Here is an 18,190-nt window from a genome sequence, read left to right on the forward strand (position 1 = left end):
ACATGAATGTCTGGTGAGATGGAAAGTCCAATTTTTGCTCAATTATTGTAATTGGTACTAGTAGTGCCACCTAACAGTTAAGGTTGTCTGACACTTCCCATTATGAAACCGTGTTTTTCAGTTGCTTATAACTTTACCAAAGTTTAACCATTAGGACTGAAGCATCCCAGGCCAGATGTGTGCCTCAGGCTGAATTGTTTTGAAAAGCTTCAGCAAAAATGGTTCAGTTTTTATAAAAACGAAATTAGAGAAAAATGCTATTTCACCCAAGTTAAAAACAATTCTTACAACTGCTTTGTTGGGAAATTCTAGCAGCTCCATGTTTTGGAGCAGAGGATTGAAATTTGCCAAGGGATCACCATCACATCTGCCAGTTCCCTGGGGAGGAGGATGGTAGTAGAGACAGACTGGGATTGAGAGGAATAGAGGGGATGGGAGACTGAGATCTGGAGTAAAGACTAGAACTGGCTGCACAAGGAACCTGTGTGGGAGAAAACTGGGATGAGGAACCTAGGGAGAAAAAGTGGGACTTTGAGCCAGGGATTGGAAACTTGGACTAGGAGCCACAAGGGGGAGATTGCGACTGGCTGGGCAAGTAGGCCAAAAGTGGGATGAGAAGCCCATGAGAGTGGAGGCAGAGACTGGGATGAGGAGATGTGGTTTGTGGGATGACTGACCGACTGGGAAGGGGCAGGTTGAAGAAGACTAGGGCAGAAGGGGTCAGACTTGAGGGAACAGGGAGAGAAGGATGTATGCTCATGAAAATACGCTCTCCTACAGGATTTGGAATTGAACCCAAGATTCCTGAGTCTCAACAATCCTGTGCTGCCAGAAAATTTGTGTGAAACCCACTGGCAAAGTGACTGGTCCACATAGAGGATGACAATCTATTACTACTGTCAGTTACTCCCTTAGCTCAAGTGGCAGAGGTCTGGGTGGTGGATCTAAAGGTTCCAAGCCTGCTGTTGATCGATGTGGGTGTCAGTATGATTACACATGATGGAATCTCTGTTTTTCAGGTTGCTTTTTTAAAAACATAGGAAACTGAATAATGAGTAAAGTAGGAAGACTTAGGGCCACACATTGAGCACTGAGAAAAAAATATTGAATAGCTGCTCCTTCAGTGACCACCATCCATCCTGAGCACTGAATGAGGCATGGGTCATGTGGAAAAAATAATAAACGATCATGTAATTAAAGACTGTATCATAATGCATTGCTACAAAGGGGCCAAAATAAGATTGCACAGGTAGCCTTCATTCTGGCATTTCTTAATGTCTTAATTGATTTTCTAACTTTAACTTTCTTTTAATGTAGACTGTGTGTGTGTATTATTATGTATAGTAGATGTTCAACTCCATTATGGTGTGTGATGGGCAGCACTTACTGGTGGTGCTGTATAGTGGTTAGGTACTTGGTAGTGAGACTAGCTTCCACCCTCACATACCCAGTCATGTTGTGTAGGGACTGAGAGCATTTCAGGGACATATAGAGGAGGTATGCAGGGCCCCCCGAGAAACCCCTTATACTTAGACTCAACTATCCCAGAGGAGGGGGGTTTAAACCCAAAGAGTCTCGTAAATGTAGGCGAGGAGATGGACTCTGGAGAAGGGGGTCCCAGACAACAAAGTGTCCCCTCAGTCTCCCACGTTGACAAGAAGCTGGCAGCAGCCACTCTACAAGGGGGGAGGGAATATTTTGATGAGTTTCTCCAACTTTGTCAAGGAACAACGAGTAGATGAAACCCTGAATCAATCATACAGTCAGATGGCCAAGGTGAATGAGGAAATAGTTGGCCCTCAAAAGGACAGTCTACATCCATGGTTTGAGTTCCACATGGAGCAACTTTACGACCTAGAAAAAGACCAACAGATGGGGGTGGAGTGGGGAGGTGGGGTCTGGACACAGCTTCTAGTTCCATGGCCACATTATCACGAAATTGTGTGGTTGGCTCATGAAATGCCTTTTGCAGGAGATCTGCACAAAGAGAAGACCCAGGACCAAATTATGGCCTGTTTGTACTGGCTAGGAATGTATAAAGCTGTCACTGACTTCTATGCCTCACACCTGGAAGATACCTAGTTGCTCCCAAGGGAATACTGATGGGGTCTTTAGTCCCCCTCCTGTTGGTGGACACCCCATTTGAGAATATAGGGATGGACCTTTTGTGCCTCTCAAAAAGAGTGCAGTGGGGTATAAATATATCTTGATAATAACAGATTATGCCACAAAATACCCAGAGGCTGTTCCAGTATGCTCAATGAACTCTAAAGCCATTGCTACAGAATTGATGAAGCTCTTCGCCAGGGTAGGGGTGCATGAGAGATTTTAACAGATCATTGGTGATGAAAGAATTGTGCAATCTTCTAAAAATCAAGACCATTTGCACCTCTGTATATCATTCCCAAACAGACTGTCTGGTGGAGTATTTCAACCAGACTTTGAAATGACTGCTACAAAAATTTGTCATTACACACACTCACCTTTGGGACCAACAGCTCTCGCTCCTCCTATTTGTAGTGCAGGAGATTCCCCAGTCATCTACTTTGAATTCCTGTGTTTTAAACTTCACAAAAGGCTAACAGCCTTGAGCATATCTATAAAAGCGAATCTGCTTAATGGCCAGTGTAGACGAGGCCTAAATTAACAAGAGGTGATCTAACTTACAACACCTTGTATATAATTTCTGAATTTGACCTGACAAGTTTACATTCATTCACATAATTTAACATTTTTTTCTGGAAAAGTTTCTTCAAAAACCTTCTCTTTTAGTGCACATATAGCAATAGTGAAATTCTTAAAACATTTGAGTTTTTTAGCTACATAAAAATGGCTTCCCAAGAGTTTGGCCCTCCATATGTTGTGAACCCAAAACTCCCACTGAACTTGGGTGAGTGAGATACCTGGATGTGCAAATAATACAGGATTGCTAAACTAGCATAGCAATAACTTTCATAAAACTCCCTGAATAATGACTATGCTAAATACTCATTAGCTTGACATATTAAGATTATTTCCCACTTAGTGACTAATGTACATAACTTTCTGTATGAGTTTGGAATATGGTGCATTTAACCAGTCACTCTTAATTTCTGCAAACAGTTTAAACAGCTCCATTATCCAAAGTCAGGGAGGATAAGTGTGTCTAAATACCTATCAAAGACACATAGGCTAAAATTGTCAAATGTATCCACTAACTTTGGGTGCCTCAATGTTTAGGAATGTACATTAAGATCATGTTTGTCAGAGGAGCTGAGCACTTGCACCTCCACTTCTTTTTAGCTTCATTTGGAATTTTGCATGTTCAATGTCTCTGGAGATTAAGATCTAGGTGTTATATTTGGGTACCAAAAAACTAAGGACCAAAAATTAGTGGACACTTCTGACATTTTGGGCTTTAATGTACATCTAGGAGATGTGTACTGTTGAGAATTATTCTGATGAATTAAGTAATTAGGATTGATGGTACTAGCTATTTTTAACTTTAATTTTTCACCTAGTCATGACTAAAATGCTTGAAGTTAATCTTTCACAGAAATATGTAACTATTTCTAATACATATTCATATCTTATCTCTACAGTTTAGTTGAACTGGAAACTCTTGTCTTTGGAGTATTAAAAATGCCAATTTGATTTTCCTAAATAGAGTGTATGAAGTACTGTTCTCAAGAGTTATAGGATATATTGAAAGGCATTGCAGGAGCGCAGCATTGTCCTTTTTAAAAGACGCTTCTGCAAAGCCATGTATAGTAGCACCAACATCTTTAGGATCTCTCTAGCAAAACATGCTTAAATAGCCCTGTCCTGGACAGTACAAATATGTTAAATCCATTATGCCCGTAAGGAATAATATGCACTTGTTATCCCAAATGGAGTTACCCAGACACTTCAACTTGAACACATTGGATTAGATAAAACAAGTGTTTTATCTTCAAAGAGATAGATTTTGAGTGAGTACAAGTAATGAGGCATAAAAGTCAGAAATGCTTAAAAAAATATAGATAAAATGCCTACTGATGCCCAATTTAACAAACTACATTAGATTCAAAGCAAAGTTTTTTCACCACATGCTTTCAGCAGTCTTACTGACCAAACTCGCTAGGTCAGGACTCCTACCCCAGAGTCCACTGGCGGCTTCCTCTGTCTGTTCAAGTGCAGTGAATAAATTGGGCAGAGAGACAGAGAGAGAGGGCGGTGCCTTGGGGTGTTTGTCCCTACTTTTTATAGTTTCAGTCCTCTGCTTGAAAAGAAAGAGATTATGTGGAAGAACATTCCCTGCTGTTTTTTTCCCACCTGTTTGAACTTCCTTTATTTTACACCCCTTCTTGATGACTCTGTTTACTGCTTAAACTGCAAAGTAAGGCAAGCACACATTCCTTAGTTTAGGACAGATCTGTTCGCCAACTTCTGTTTGGGCAGAGCTGTGGGGTATGGAGCATGCGTTAATAACACCATACAGGAGAATCTTATAACTTCGCATACAATGTTGCCATGTGTATTGTGGACAATACTGTCCAGCAAACTAAGAGTGTTCAAATGTGACCTTACAAAGCATACTTTGTACAAAGATTATTACAATAATGTTTAGGGTGTGAATACAGGGGTGTATTGCATCACTACTGTTTTGTAAGTTGGTTTACATCACAGTAATGCCCTACACTGATCAGGGAAATTATTAGAACCTCTGTGGTTCATTACAGAGGTGCTAACACAGTTTCTCTGGCCAGTGTAGACATAGCATAATTGATTTAACTCTTGATAGTGGCAACACTGGGAGTGCTGATATAAACTAGCTCCTGGCATTTTAACCACTGTGTTGTCTAACTGCACACGGCAGATCTACATGACACCATGGAAAAATGACTGGAGGCCTATCTAAACTAAATTTCCCATGAGTGCAGCTACACTGGGGTAGCAATGGCAGGAAATTTTAAGAAAAAATGTCTGGTATAGGTAATGGCCAAGAATGAAGTTTATAAGACTTTTACATGAAATTATCAACCAGAGTGGAGCTTGCTAGAAGCATCTCTCTTGCATACTACTGACTGTTTTATTGTACTGAAGCATTATCTCCTGGCTATTCAGATGATGGTGACAAAACACATTCTGTTAATCAACATACTGTGCTGACTACTGATGTTCATTTGAATTTCACAGAACTAAAAGGTTATTAAGGGACAAAAACTCCTGTTACATATCAGACTATAAAGATATCAGGATGAAAGTTGAAGATATTTTAAATTTACAAAATAAAGTTGTGTTCTAGAAAGCAGAATATAGAAATGCTCCATTCCCCATCCAAAAAAATATATTGTTTTTTCTAATAGGGTACTCAAAATGCAAACAACAGCAGTACTGGTTCATTTGGGCTGAATTGCAACAGTTAAAGATGGGAAATACCTGTTAGAACAGGGAGTCCACACCACTGCAAGTTCGGGGTTTACTTCCCTGATAAAGGACATGTCAGACATTGCATTTCATCATAAGCAAAAGGTTGAGAGGATTAAGAGGGCATGTCTTCACTTGGAACAATTCATAGAAACTTTTTGTAAATATGATGTCTTCATTGCTTTTACTTCTGGTTGAAATCCACATGCTATAATCTTTCACTTTTGCTGTACTCAGATCACTGAAGGGCAAAGGCCTTTCTAACCTGACTGTGCTGCTTCTTGTCTTGGAAGTGATTAAGTCAGCAGACTCCTGCATCTCTACTTTATGAGTTCAGAGCTTTATATTAGCTATTGTATAAACTGCCTGCCAATGCTATTTTTTTTCCAGCATTGAAGTGTCATTCTGCAAGCAGTTTGGCTGGACCCAAAGAAGTCCCCAGTGGAATGTTAAACAAGCTGCCAACTTCCCAAATTACAGTAAAAAGAAACTGAGCTGAAGTGAGAAATCATATGAAGTAGTTACTGATGTATAGCTCCCCTGTTGTTTTTAATTTTAAATTGTTCTAAACATTAAAAATTTAACACTGAAAGCTTGTACAACTCTTACTGTATTGGAGAAATCACTTTTTAAACTTTTGTGTTTAATTAAGCTAATCCAGTTGAGGGCTGAATAAATCCAATCAATTTTTAATTCCTTTTTTCCCCCATAATATGGTAGAAAAGAACCACAAAACAAGACACCCAAATAGTATGTGGTCACCAATACATGGCTTTCCCATACCATAAGCTTATAGCTTGTTTTTCATTCCTTTAATGTCCACATAATATAAAATTACAAGTAAAGTAGAAAATTATGGCTACCATAAGAAACTTAATTTCTTGATCCTGCAAAATGATGAATATTAAATTCCCATTGACTTCAGTGGGAGTGGAGGATGTTCAGTATCACTCATTATCATTCTTTAAAAGTGCATAAAACAATTATTAGCCATTGACAACCGTCCTCCTAGTAAATAGAATCTCATGAAGTAGGAGCATCAGCAGTTCCTCTCTTATTAGCAAAAAGAAAAGGAGTACTAGTGGCACCTTAGAGACTAACCAAAACTATTAAATTGGTTAGTCTCTAAGGTACCACTAGTACTCCTTTTCTTTTTGCGAATACAGACTAACACGGCTGCTACTCTGAAACCTCTCTTATTAGGAATATGACAGCAATGTACAGCAATGGTCAAAAAGGGCTTACAAAAGTGTTACTGTATTATTTTGGTCCATCATTCTAGTTTGATTGTAAAAGGGATTTTACAACATGTGGTAATGCATGCTCATGTAACTAATATCAGGATTAAGCTCTAAATTGGAATAAGAAAGCATTTGTTTTGAGAAAACGTAGTTTAAAAATGTTATATTTTGGCTGAAGGACTCACACCATCTTTAAGGAATCTTTAAAGAAGATTTTTCAAATTGGTGCCAACTTTTAAACAAAGAAAAAAACTAAGATATAAACAAGCTACTCTGACAGTATGTATCCATAGTCCCCTCACTATAATTATTGGAGCACTGAGTATGTGTTTAGCACTATGGAGTACCGTATTCTCAGACATGAATTATCTTTACCAATTACTGCATTTAAGATATTGTTTTAAAAAGAGCTTTATTTTTTGTAGCCCAGCTTCTCTATCAGCTTAATTCTGTAGCAAAACTGTAATTCTCTGTTTATGCATTAGTCTCTTGCCATGGAAATGATTTTGATAATGTGTATGGAATAGTAAGACTTCATATGAATAAGTTGATAGGAAAAGATGGGATATGAGGAGAAATTTTTCATTTTGAGGAAAATATCTTTGTCTGATGCCAAGATAAACTTTTTTAAAAAGCGGGGAGTTGAGGGTAAATGGTGAGAGGGCCCAGGAGAAGCCCTCCAAAACATTGAAGACTTGCAGTCAGCTGTGCTGGGTCTGAGAGGGTACAGGTGGCCTGTGACTCACTTTAGCACTGTTTCCATTAATAGAGCCAGTGTGATAAGCATTTGGTCAGCCTCTGAATCTCTTTCTAGTAATATCAGGTTTCTCTTTTTTGTCATTTTGGTTTATTTTTTGAAGTTCCCTAAAATGGTAGCTACTATGTAGCCCTTAAGCCCAAGGCACCTCTTCCTATGGGTTCCATGACTACTTGCTTAGATGCCACTTACAGGACAGTGTGGTTGTCAGATGGGCTTTTGAAATATGTTCTTGGGCCCTAAGACATGCTAGTCATATTGCATTTGTTACTAGGGCAATGTAGACTTGACTAATATCTCAGAACTAGTTTACTCACAAGTCAGTCCTTATTGTGACATTTCAGATAATATTTCTAAAGTTTCCCAGCTGTCTGCTTTACTCACAATGTAGTTTTTGACAGTGTTTAGTGGCTAGGGCCACCATGAATAATTCTTCTGTGAATCACAGGCATTTGCGATGTAACAGCTGGACTCCGATTCCATTGCAAACTCCACCAATGTGTTCTGCCCTTGTAAGAGTTTTGTATAGACTTTAATAAAACCACTACAAAAGAGCTATCTAATTCTAAGCACTGTTTCCATTAATAGAGCCAGCTTGATAAGCATTTGGTCAGCCTCTGAATCTCTTCCTAGTAATATCAGGTTTCTCTTATTTGTCATTTTGGTTTCAACTGGGTGCAACACACTAGTTTTTGAGTAACTGAAGGAATTATTTTTGAGGTTCGCACTCTGCCTCTTTCTCCATTTGCTCCAGAGCAAACACCACTTACGGCCTTTAAGGCCATAGACTTGAGTGGAAAGACCACATGCTTGTACCACCACTGAATTTGGTCCGGAGGCTGAATAATCTCCCTGCCCTTTTATATCTTATGCCAGTCAACAGCCTTGTTGGAAGGCAGTAGGCGCTTGGCTAGCAGTGCTCCTTTTGTTGAGCCCAAATGTCTTCAGATATCTGGGATTGTGCAGAACTCAGAGTCAGTCATTCCCTGGACTGAAGTCAAGGTCCTTGTCCATAAATATTCAAGTTTCTCACCTCCCTATTTTCTTTCTCACACCTTCCCTAGTCTAGTGCAGAAAAGTGTGGACCTTTTCCATGCAATTATCTTTGCCCTCAGACTCACAGAATCTGGTAGGCTGGCTTTTGTTTTACGCTAATGCAAAGAAACATGGGGCTTCATGGATGTGCTTCAGTTTTCAATCCTATGACCATGAGAGCAGATGGTTTTTGGTTTTTTTCACATTAGAGTCCTAAGTCAGACCAGTGTCTATTCTTAGTGTCTCAGTGATCCAGGTTTTCTGACCTAATGAATTCAGTGGTGGAGCCTTCCTGAACTTAGATTTGCTATATCAAGGCCAGGTTCCCTTTTGATCCATCTCTCAAGTCATACTTGAGCCTTGTGGTCTACCAACTGAGGAAACAATTCTTGAGGGAGGGCTTCTACTTAGAAGTCTGTGTCTGTGTCAGCAGCAAATACACTTGTTCAACATATCCTTTTAGGTTTTCAAAACCTGGCCTAGCTAAAAATATGTTTAAGGGCTCTGTGGTTACAGAAACTCAGATTCAGAACTACTGTATTTCCCCCAAATAGCATCTTTTGTCGTCTTCTACAATTTATGTGGCCTGCCAGCTGGAATCCTACATTTATACCACGGTGGCTTCTCATGTTCCTAGTAGCCTTTTTAGTAACTGCTCTTCCCTCCAGGTAGAATTGTTTTCATTCACCTCCTGTTTTCATCTTCAACTTTTCAGACTTTCATGTTAACCTAAATAGAAATTACCTGCCTTTTCCTCAGATTCTATACTCTCTCTGCATAAGATGGTTGATACAGGAAATGTAAAACATGTACATTCTGTGACTTGTAGAAGACTTTTTTAGGGACATGTAATTATTGCTATTTTTTGTGTGATGGTATCTCCTAGAAGGCCCAACAGAGATTGCACCCCTATCATGTGAGGTACTGTGCAAACACATAAAAAGAGACAGTCCCTGCCCTGAAGAATTCACAATATAAATAAATAAGACAGACAAAGGCTGGAAGGGCAGACAGTGCACAGAGAAGTGAAATTACTTCCTCCAGGTCACATGGCAGGTCAGGGAAGAGACAGAATAGAACTTGATTATCCTGAGTCCCAATCCACTGCCCTTGCCACTAGATCATGATGCCTCTCAAATAAGATGTAAAAATAAGGTAAAACATATTTGTATGCTCTCAGATACATAAAGATAAGAGAACATTCTAGACAACATTGTCATATTGTCTCATTAATCACAAAACCCAGATGTATAAAGAAGCAATGAGCTTTCTTTTAGGGATCATCTACTTGGTCATGTCATGAAGAGAGAGTGATGAGACACTGATAATAGGTATTTGTAGAACCGTCACTTGGATTAAGTGCTCTCATGGTTCGTCCACTCTCATCTGGACTGGTCTTCATTCTCTGAGGCAGACAATGGCAAATGACTACTACAAACTGCCATTTAAATCTACTTCCATCTTACAATACTGCACCTGCCAATTATAAGAAATTATTTCCTTTGTAGGATGAGATAATAAGTACGATGATTGTATTTACTAATGTAATTAACTTAATTACTGATCAGTTTACTTCTTTTATTTAGCCATAACATAGCTGACTGTAAGCACTTTTGAAAAGGGAGCTGTGAAAGTGTCCCTGGAAAAAGCTTTTAAAAATGGTCCTTCTTATATAAATATTTATAGATGTGGGCATGACGGCTAGTGAATTTTTCTTTTTGGTGGGCTAATTTCATTTAAACGTAGCAAGAGTTATAACTTGTTCTATGTTTGACGTCCTCATCCACTTGTGCACTAGCTGCCCTACTAAAATATTGACACACCTATGTAACAAATTTTATTACTGTCACTCTCATCCTTTTGTCTCATTACTTTTTAAAATCCATTTGGGGTGTCTTGTCTTTAAATTTAGATTGTAAGCTGTTTGGGGCAGGAATCTGTCTCTATAGCACTTAGCTCAATGGCGCTCTGATCTTGATTGTCATTTATAAATGGTACTGTAAAACAAATCTATAATAATAATTAGGGCTGTCGATTAATCACAGTTAACTCACGTGATTAACTCAAAAAAACTAATCATGATTAATTTTTTAATCTCAGTTTTAATTGCACTGTTAAACAATAGCATACCAATTGAAATGTATTACATATTTTGCATGTTTTTCTACATTTTCATATATATTGTATTCTGTATTGTAATTGAAATCAAAGTGTATATTAGTTTTGATTATAAATATTTGCACTGTAAAAATGATAAACAAAAGAAATAGTATTTTTCAATTCACCTCATACAAGTACAGGTTGAACTTCACTAGTCCAGCATGCTCAGGACCTGACCAGTGCTGAACCATAGAATTTGCCGAACCACAGGAGGTCAATGCAGAGTGCCAGCGGGTGGGAAGTAGGGGTGTGAGGGGTGCTGCAGCACCGCCAGGCTTTGCACTCAGCGTGGCTCCTCACCCAGGGGCCCCACTGTCACCCAGGGTTCCAGCCACCGCCCCCCCACCCGGAGGCTCCGATGCTGGCCCAAGGTCCCAGCCGCTGGCCCCTTGCTTGGAGTCCCAGCTGCCAGCCCCAAGTGCTCACCCTCCCTCCCGGAGCTTGAACGCCCTGAATCAGCATTTTGTGGTGCTCCGGAAGCACTGGGAGGGAGGAGGAGGAGTTGGTAAGTGCGGGGCCACCGGCGCGCGGGGGGAGGGGGACAAAGGAGGGAACTTGGTGCCAGTGGATGCTCTGCACCCACTAATTTTTCCCCATGGGTGCTCCAGTCCCGGAGCACCCACTGAGTCTGCACCTATGCTGGACCATGGACATTGCCGGACCAGGGAGTGCCGGATTAGAGAGGCTCAACCTGGACTGTAGTGCAATCCCTTTGTCATGAAAGTGCAATTTACAAATGTAGATTTTTTTTTGTTACATAACTGCACTTAAAAACAAAACAATGTAAAATTTCAGAGCCTACAAGTCCACTTAGTCCTACTTCTTGTTCAGCCAATCGCTAAGACAAACAAGTTTGTTTACATTCATAGGAAATAATGCTGCCCTCTTCTTATTTATAGTGTCACCAGAAAGTGAGAACAGGCATTCGCATGGCACTTTTGTAGCTGGCATTGCAAGGTATTTATGTGCCAGATATGCTAAACATCCGTATGCCCCTTCATGTTATTCCCACCATTCCGGAGGACATGCTTCCATGCTGATGACGCTCATTAAAATAGTGTGTTAATTAAATTTGTGACTTCACTCCTTGGGGGAGAATTGTATGTTCCCTGCTCTGTTTTACCTGCATTCTGCCATATATTTCATGTTATAGCAATCTCGGATGATGACCCAGCACATGTTGTTCATTTTAAGAACACTTTCACTGCAGATTTGACAAAACACAAAGAAGGTACCAATGTGAGATTTCTAAAGATAGCTACAGCATTCAACCCTAGGTTTAAGAATCTGAAGTGCCTTCCAAAATCTGAGAGGGATGAGGTGTGGCGCATGCTTTCAGAAGTCTTAAAAGATCAACACTCCGCTGCGGAAACTACAGAACCCAAACCACCAAAAAAGAAAATCAACCTTCTGCTGATGACATCTGATTCAGATAATTAAAATGAACATGTGTCAGTCCACACTGCTTTGGATTGTTATCAAGCAGAACGCGTCATCAGCATAGATGCATGTCCCCTGGAATGGTGGTTGAAGCATGAAGGGACATATGAATCTTTAGCGCATCTGGCACGTAAATATCTTGCGACATCGGCTACAACAGTGCCATGTGAATGCCTGTTTTCACATTGTAAACAAGAAGCAGGCAGCATTATCTCCTGCAAATGTAAACAAACTTGTTTGTCTGAGGTGATTGGCTGAACAAGAAGTAGGATTCAGAGAATTTGGAGGCTCTAAAATTTGACATTATTTTTGAATGTAGGTTTTTTTGTACATAACTCTACATGCGTAAGTTCAACTTTCATGATAAAGAGATTTCACTACAGTACTTGTATTAGATGAATTGAAAAATGCTATTTCTTTTGGTTTTTTTAGTGCAAATACTTGTAATAAAAATAATATAAAGTGAGCACTGTACACTTTGTATTCCGTGTTGTAATTTAAATCAATATATTTGAAAATGTAAAAAACATCCAAAAATATTTAAATAAATGGTATTCTGTTATTTCTTAACAGTGTGATTAATCTCATGATTAATCATGATTAATTTTTTTAATCGCACAAGTAATAGTGATTAATTTTTTTAGTTGCTTGACAGCCCTAATAATAATAGATTTTTGTTTCCAACCTTTTCAGCCTGCCAGTCAAACATACTATTTCAAGGTAAAGGGGCACGATGAATACTTTGGGGCAAATATTCTGTTTTGCTTCCTTTGCATTGCTGTGCAAAGGGAGTGGACAATACTCACAGGTTCCATGACAGACCCAATCTGCGGGGCCGGGACGGGGGAACCGCAGCAGGCACATAGCCAACTCCCACACTTCCTTCCTGTAAAGGGTGTGGCAGAAGTGGGGAGGGAGAGTGACAGGAACATGCTTTCCCCTAGCTAATCTCAGGTGGCATATGGTTCCTTGGAAACCATACCCAGCTGGTACAAGTTAGAGCAGCCAGGGCTGAGGCAGAGAACCCCCAGGAAACCATAACTAGAGTCTGGACATTGATTCTCAGCTTCTCCTCTTTCCCCTCACCTGGGTTTTCCTGAATGGTTGCGTGTCCTTTGCTAGGCATTCCACTTGGGTCAGGCAGACCCAGACAAGGTCCTATCCTTTCTCTGGGGCTCCCACAGCCTTCACCAAAGCTGTTGATGGAGCAAGTAGAATTGGTTTCTCCCTCCTGGCATTCCAGCAGGTGTTCAATAAGGGAGCTGCTGAGGAGCTGCGCAGGCAAGGGCAGTGATGTGATGTGTGGTAGTGCCCCCTGTAGTGATGGGCCTGATTCCAGCACTTCAATTTAAAAATCAGAGGGGGTAGATCATTTTCTGTTATATAATCTAATGCAAATTTCCTTCATAGCTCCACTCAAAGGGCACAGTTTAGAGCAAGGCGCCACCACAACATAGTTTGAACACCACTTCCATAGATTATTTTGTTTTTGCTGAATCCTTTTATTAAAAAAAGTCTGATTATAATGCAGTTTGCTTATGCCTCCCTTAAGGAAGCCAATTTTGAAACACGGCATAAGAAAATAAAAACTTAAAAAAAGTGTTCCTCCTTTCCTCTTTTTTTTTTTTTTTTGGTCCATCCTGAATAATGAGATGTACCCTAAGAAAAAAGTCTGATTTAACATTGAGTTAAATTAAATTAAATTAAACATTGACTGTTCTTATAAACACTATTCTTTTCACCTGAACTACAGAGTTTCAGTCATTTGAAGACAGACTCTTGTAAAGTGCATTAAGGGAGTTTTGAAAGGCTCTCCCCATTATGAGGAAAGGTTTTACTGTGTTTTACTGAGATATTTAAAATCTTGTTCATTCAGATTGTCAAACAGCTTGATGCTCTCTGATTTATTCCAACCCCCTTAGAATTGCATCTTACTGAGCCTCTCTCATCTCATTTTTAGGCAATATCCCAGAGAACCTTGAGGGGATTAAATGCACAAAGACATTTACCAGGAGGTATTGCCTTTGAAACAGCAGCGATCAGTATGCAACATAATTTGATGACACAGAATATATAAAATAGTAGTTTCTAACCTTTTTGATTAGGTCAGTCTATCAGACTAAATCTCCACTATACTGGTCAATGTGTTATCTCCCATTCAGTTGTGCATGCTCTGACCTGTTGTAAGATCAGGGTTTATAGCAACTCAGTTCTATGGCACTTGACGCTGAGGGTGCCACTGGCATAATCAAATAGAATGTAATACTAGTGGGAATTGATGCTATAAAATATGCCCTACAAATAAGCCCTGATGGTAGACATGAAAGGATTCTCCTTTACCTTTTTATGGAATGTAACACATTGTATGTTTTAATTTTCTCCCTGTGTAAATTTTGATTTAACCCTAAAACGTGATTTAGTTGTTTTTTGTATGTAGGAATTGATGATTACTGACACTTATCCATAAAAATGTAATCTTGCCAAGATTTAGGCAGTATGTTGCAATAGCATATATTACTATACATCTGAGAGAAGCCTGCAATATGCTGTGCCCTGATAATATTCATTCCAATAATACTTTAGTAAGACAAGTAATGCAAACACTGCCAAAATGTAAAACGGCCAGCCATCTGTCCATGGTTATGTTGACGTTTTTGCCCACTGTGCCCATTTGTCATTAATGGCCATTTCTGATGTGGTGGCAGGTTGCCCTACATGCTGTGATGCTACCTCTGTTTCCATTCAGTGTTAGGCACATTGTTTTCTTCATCACTTTTAAGGAAAGCCTCATTGCGGATAATGCAATGATAGTTACCGATTTTAAATAAATTTGTTAGTCTCTAAGGTGCCACAAGTCGTCCTCTTCTTTTTAAGGCCAGAAGGGATCTTAAATCATTCAAACTGATTTATAGCATAAGTCATAGAATCTCACTTTGTTACCCCTCCATGGAGCCCAATAACTTGGGTTTGACTGTATAACTTGCAGAAAGAAGTGTTCTTCTGAAGACAGCAAGGGATGGAGAATCCACTACTTCCCTTGGTAGTTTGTTCTAATGGTTGATCATCCTCACTATAAAAAACATGAGCCTTATTTTTGTCTGGCTTTAACTTTCGGCTACTGGTGCTTGTCATGTCTTTCGTACCCTCTATTTTCTCCTTTGAAGATACTTATACCTCTCAGTCTTTTATGATTAGCTGAATAGATTGAGTTCCTTATGCGGTTGGGCAACCTCTTGTATTTTGCGTGCTAATACAGCAAGTGTTTGTTTCACCGCTTTCCTCTGTGGGTTTGCCTGCGGGGTCACTAAGCTTGCAGTGGCCGGGGGGAAGGTGCCCACATGGGCACATATCTCTCTGCTTAGTCTCACACAGAGACACTCTCTCTCTCTCTCTGGCAGCCTCGAGGGTCTGTTTTTCGCTCTTCCCAGTGCCGCCTTTCTTAGTACGGGAACCACCCACAGCAAGCACCGTGCGGGAGGGGCGCAGCAGCACACGCCCTGCTCGCAGCCCCGCGGAAGGAGGGCAGCAGCGACCCAGGCCCCCAGCAGCAGCGCGCGGCAGGTGTGTGTAAAAGGAAGGGGGAAGACTAAGAGGCTTCTTCTTTACGCGTGCGCGTGGCCTCCCCGAGCCGATTCCGGTTCTTCCAGGGCCGGCCGCTGGAGCCGGGATTCCCCCGGCCGCGCCTGCGCGCTACGCTCTCCCCTCAGGCAAGATGGCGGCGGGGAGACCAGTCAGGGAGGGGGAGTGAGAAGGGGTGGTCGCGTTGTGGGGCCGTGGTGGGGGCGGCCGGTGACTGAGGCCGGAGGGAAGCTCGGAGGGGCCGGGGCTGCCTGGCCCGTGCCGCGGGGATGAGGAGCCGGGGCAGCGGGATAGGGGCTGGCCCATGCCTGTGAGAAGGGGGAGTGTCTGTCGGGCCCAGCGCCCTGTCTCTGCGGCCGAGTCCGGCCCCGGCTGCCTCTTCCGCCTGCTGCCGGGGGCCGAGCTGGAGTCGGAGGAGTTGCCGCGGCTGGGTGAGGAGAGAGCGGGCAGGTGAGCGAGTGAGAGAGCCGGGCTCATCCGCGGGCTGCTGCCCGTCCCCGCATGGCACCAGCAGCGCCCCATGGCAGCGCCCCGGCGAGTCCCCGTCTCTGGGCGGCCCGCCCCCGCATGCTGCCGCCCGTGGCACGCTCCATCCGGCAGAGCCCCGGGTACTACCCTCCCCTCCCCCCTACAGCCACCCCCGGGGAGCCCAGGCCCCTTCATCCCCCTCATCCCCCTCTTCTGTGACCTGCTGAGCCAGGGGTACTGACTCAGTATTTCAGGTTTTGATTAAATAGCCCTTTCCGATGGTGGCTAATAGATATTCCCGCAATACCTGTCCTGTGCGTTACCCCTGGGACGGAGGGGAGAGGAAGGATGATGTTTTGGCTGAGGCACTAGACTTGGGACTCATATCTAGATCTGAGCTCAGTTCCCAGCTCCGCTGTAACAAATACGGCCTGAAATATACAACTTTCATGTTGTAGTAGTATAACAATATAAATTTAATGCTTTATGGCAGAGTTTGAAAAAATTCGCAAATGCCAGAATATGTATGTAGTGAAGCCTGACAACAATGTCTGTGAGAAGCCCAGCTCTTTTCATCTTCTCTGAAGGGGGGGGAGAAGATGGGTATTAAGTTTAAAAGTAAAGTCTCAGGCACCCCACGCCTTGCTCTGGTTGCTAGAGAGGACCTTCCTCCCTTATCCCTAACTCCAGAGCCTTCTGAAGGCTATGGGGGTTATTTCTTCTGCTGTTATGGGTCTGTGTAATGTAACTCTTACCTTTCAATCACAGCCTCCGTTTTTGAGCTGTTCCTAGCCCTTCTCTCTGCTCATGGCTCTAATCTGTTTCACTTTCCAACTTCACTGGGTGACAAGGTGTTCTGATTAACAGCTCTAAAATTTACCAGTGCCCTGTTAGCTTTCACAAAGGGCATCAGTGAAATTATGAATAGTAGTAGCAGCACCCTCAGGAAGGTGGTCCTGCATCTGTTGACATTTGAAAAGCTTATCCTAACAGCAATAAGGCTAGAAACCTTAAGACTTCTTGAGGGAAAAAAAAAGAAATTCTGCAGAAACTGATAGTTTAGGCTCACTTCCACCAACTCCTGATCCTCATGAAAAGGTTTTTTGTGCCCCGGTGGGGGAGTAGATTTTTCATGCTTTGCTTATATGGTGTTATATATTTGAAATAGTAGTTTGTTTAACTGTACTTCTTGTAGTGGTCCTGGTTTGATTATCTACACTCTGATTTAAATTACAAAGGAATATTAATTTATTCTTTACTGTGGGCTTCAAGAATTGTGGCATGAAAGCTTTTCTTTTTTAAAAACTGTGAGTTTGAAGTTGTTATGCCAGGTTTCAGAGTAGCAGCCGTGTTAGTCTGTATTCACAAAAAGAAAAGGAGTACTTGTGGCACCTTAGAGACTAACCAATTTATTTGAGCATAAGCTTTTGTGAGCTACAGCTCACTTCATCAGATGCATAAAGTGGAAAGTACAGTGAGGAGATTTTATATACACACAGACCATGAAAAAATATACATTGTAAGGAGAGTGATCACTTAAGATGAGCTATTACCCGCAGGAGCGTCGGGTGGGGGGAGAGAAAACCTTTTGAAGTAATAATCAAGGTGGGCCATTTCCAGCACATTTCCAGGAGTTAACAAGAACATCTGAGGAACAGTGGGGCCTGTCCTAGTGACCTAGGAAATGTTAGTCAAGTTAAAGTGGAGGTCATAAAATCCTTTACCTTACTTTTTTGGGTGGACTTCAGTTTTCCTTGATATGTCTCTTTCCCTCCCACTCTGTAAAAGGCTTCGTCACACATGCAGCATGTTCAGCCCAAGGGAGAGGACTCTGCAACTGAAAGGACATCTTCCTGATGGAAGGATAATAGCTATGATCTGAGGCCTCAAGGAATATAGGGATATTCTGAGTTCCACAAAGAATGTGTATGACTTACCTGGCAAAAGGATGGCTATAATTAGTGGTATACTACACAAAAACATAGCTGACCATTTTTTTTCAGATTTTAGTTAATTCTGCCTCCCCAAGTGTTGGGATGGTATGCATATGTAATTTTTTGTTCCTGTTTTTCTTGTGATATTTGTAGTAATACACTAAACATACTATTACATACAGTAAAAG

The 18,190-nt window shown here is 41.4% G+C and overlaps 1 protein-coding gene across 7 annotated transcripts in view; it reads left to right on the top strand.

The window, feature by feature from the left end:
- Positions 1 to 15,707: 15,707 nt before the first annotated feature.
- APC (APC regulator of WNT signaling pathway) overlaps positions 15,708 to 18,190 on the top strand; it is a 201,085-nt gene continuing 198,602 nt past the window's right edge. For 3 of the 7 annotated variants that reach the window (XM_043547781.1, XM_043547783.1, XM_037901546.2), the window contains exon 1: positions 15,751 to 16,050. The gene's annotated coding sequence lies outside the window, so the exon portion shown is untranslated. Of the gene's footprint in view, positions 16,051 to 18,190 lie in introns of all 7 variants that reach the window. The other 4 variants (XM_037901538.2, XM_043547784.1, XM_037901544.2 and 1 more) reach the window with 3 other exon arrangements.

This window comes from Chelonia mydas, chromosome 5 (genome assembly GCF_015237465.2).
Source record: "Chelonia mydas isolate rCheMyd1 chromosome 5, rCheMyd1.pri.v2, whole genome shotgun sequence".
NCBI classification, from domain to species: Eukaryota; Metazoa; Chordata; order Testudines; family Cheloniidae; genus Chelonia; species Chelonia mydas.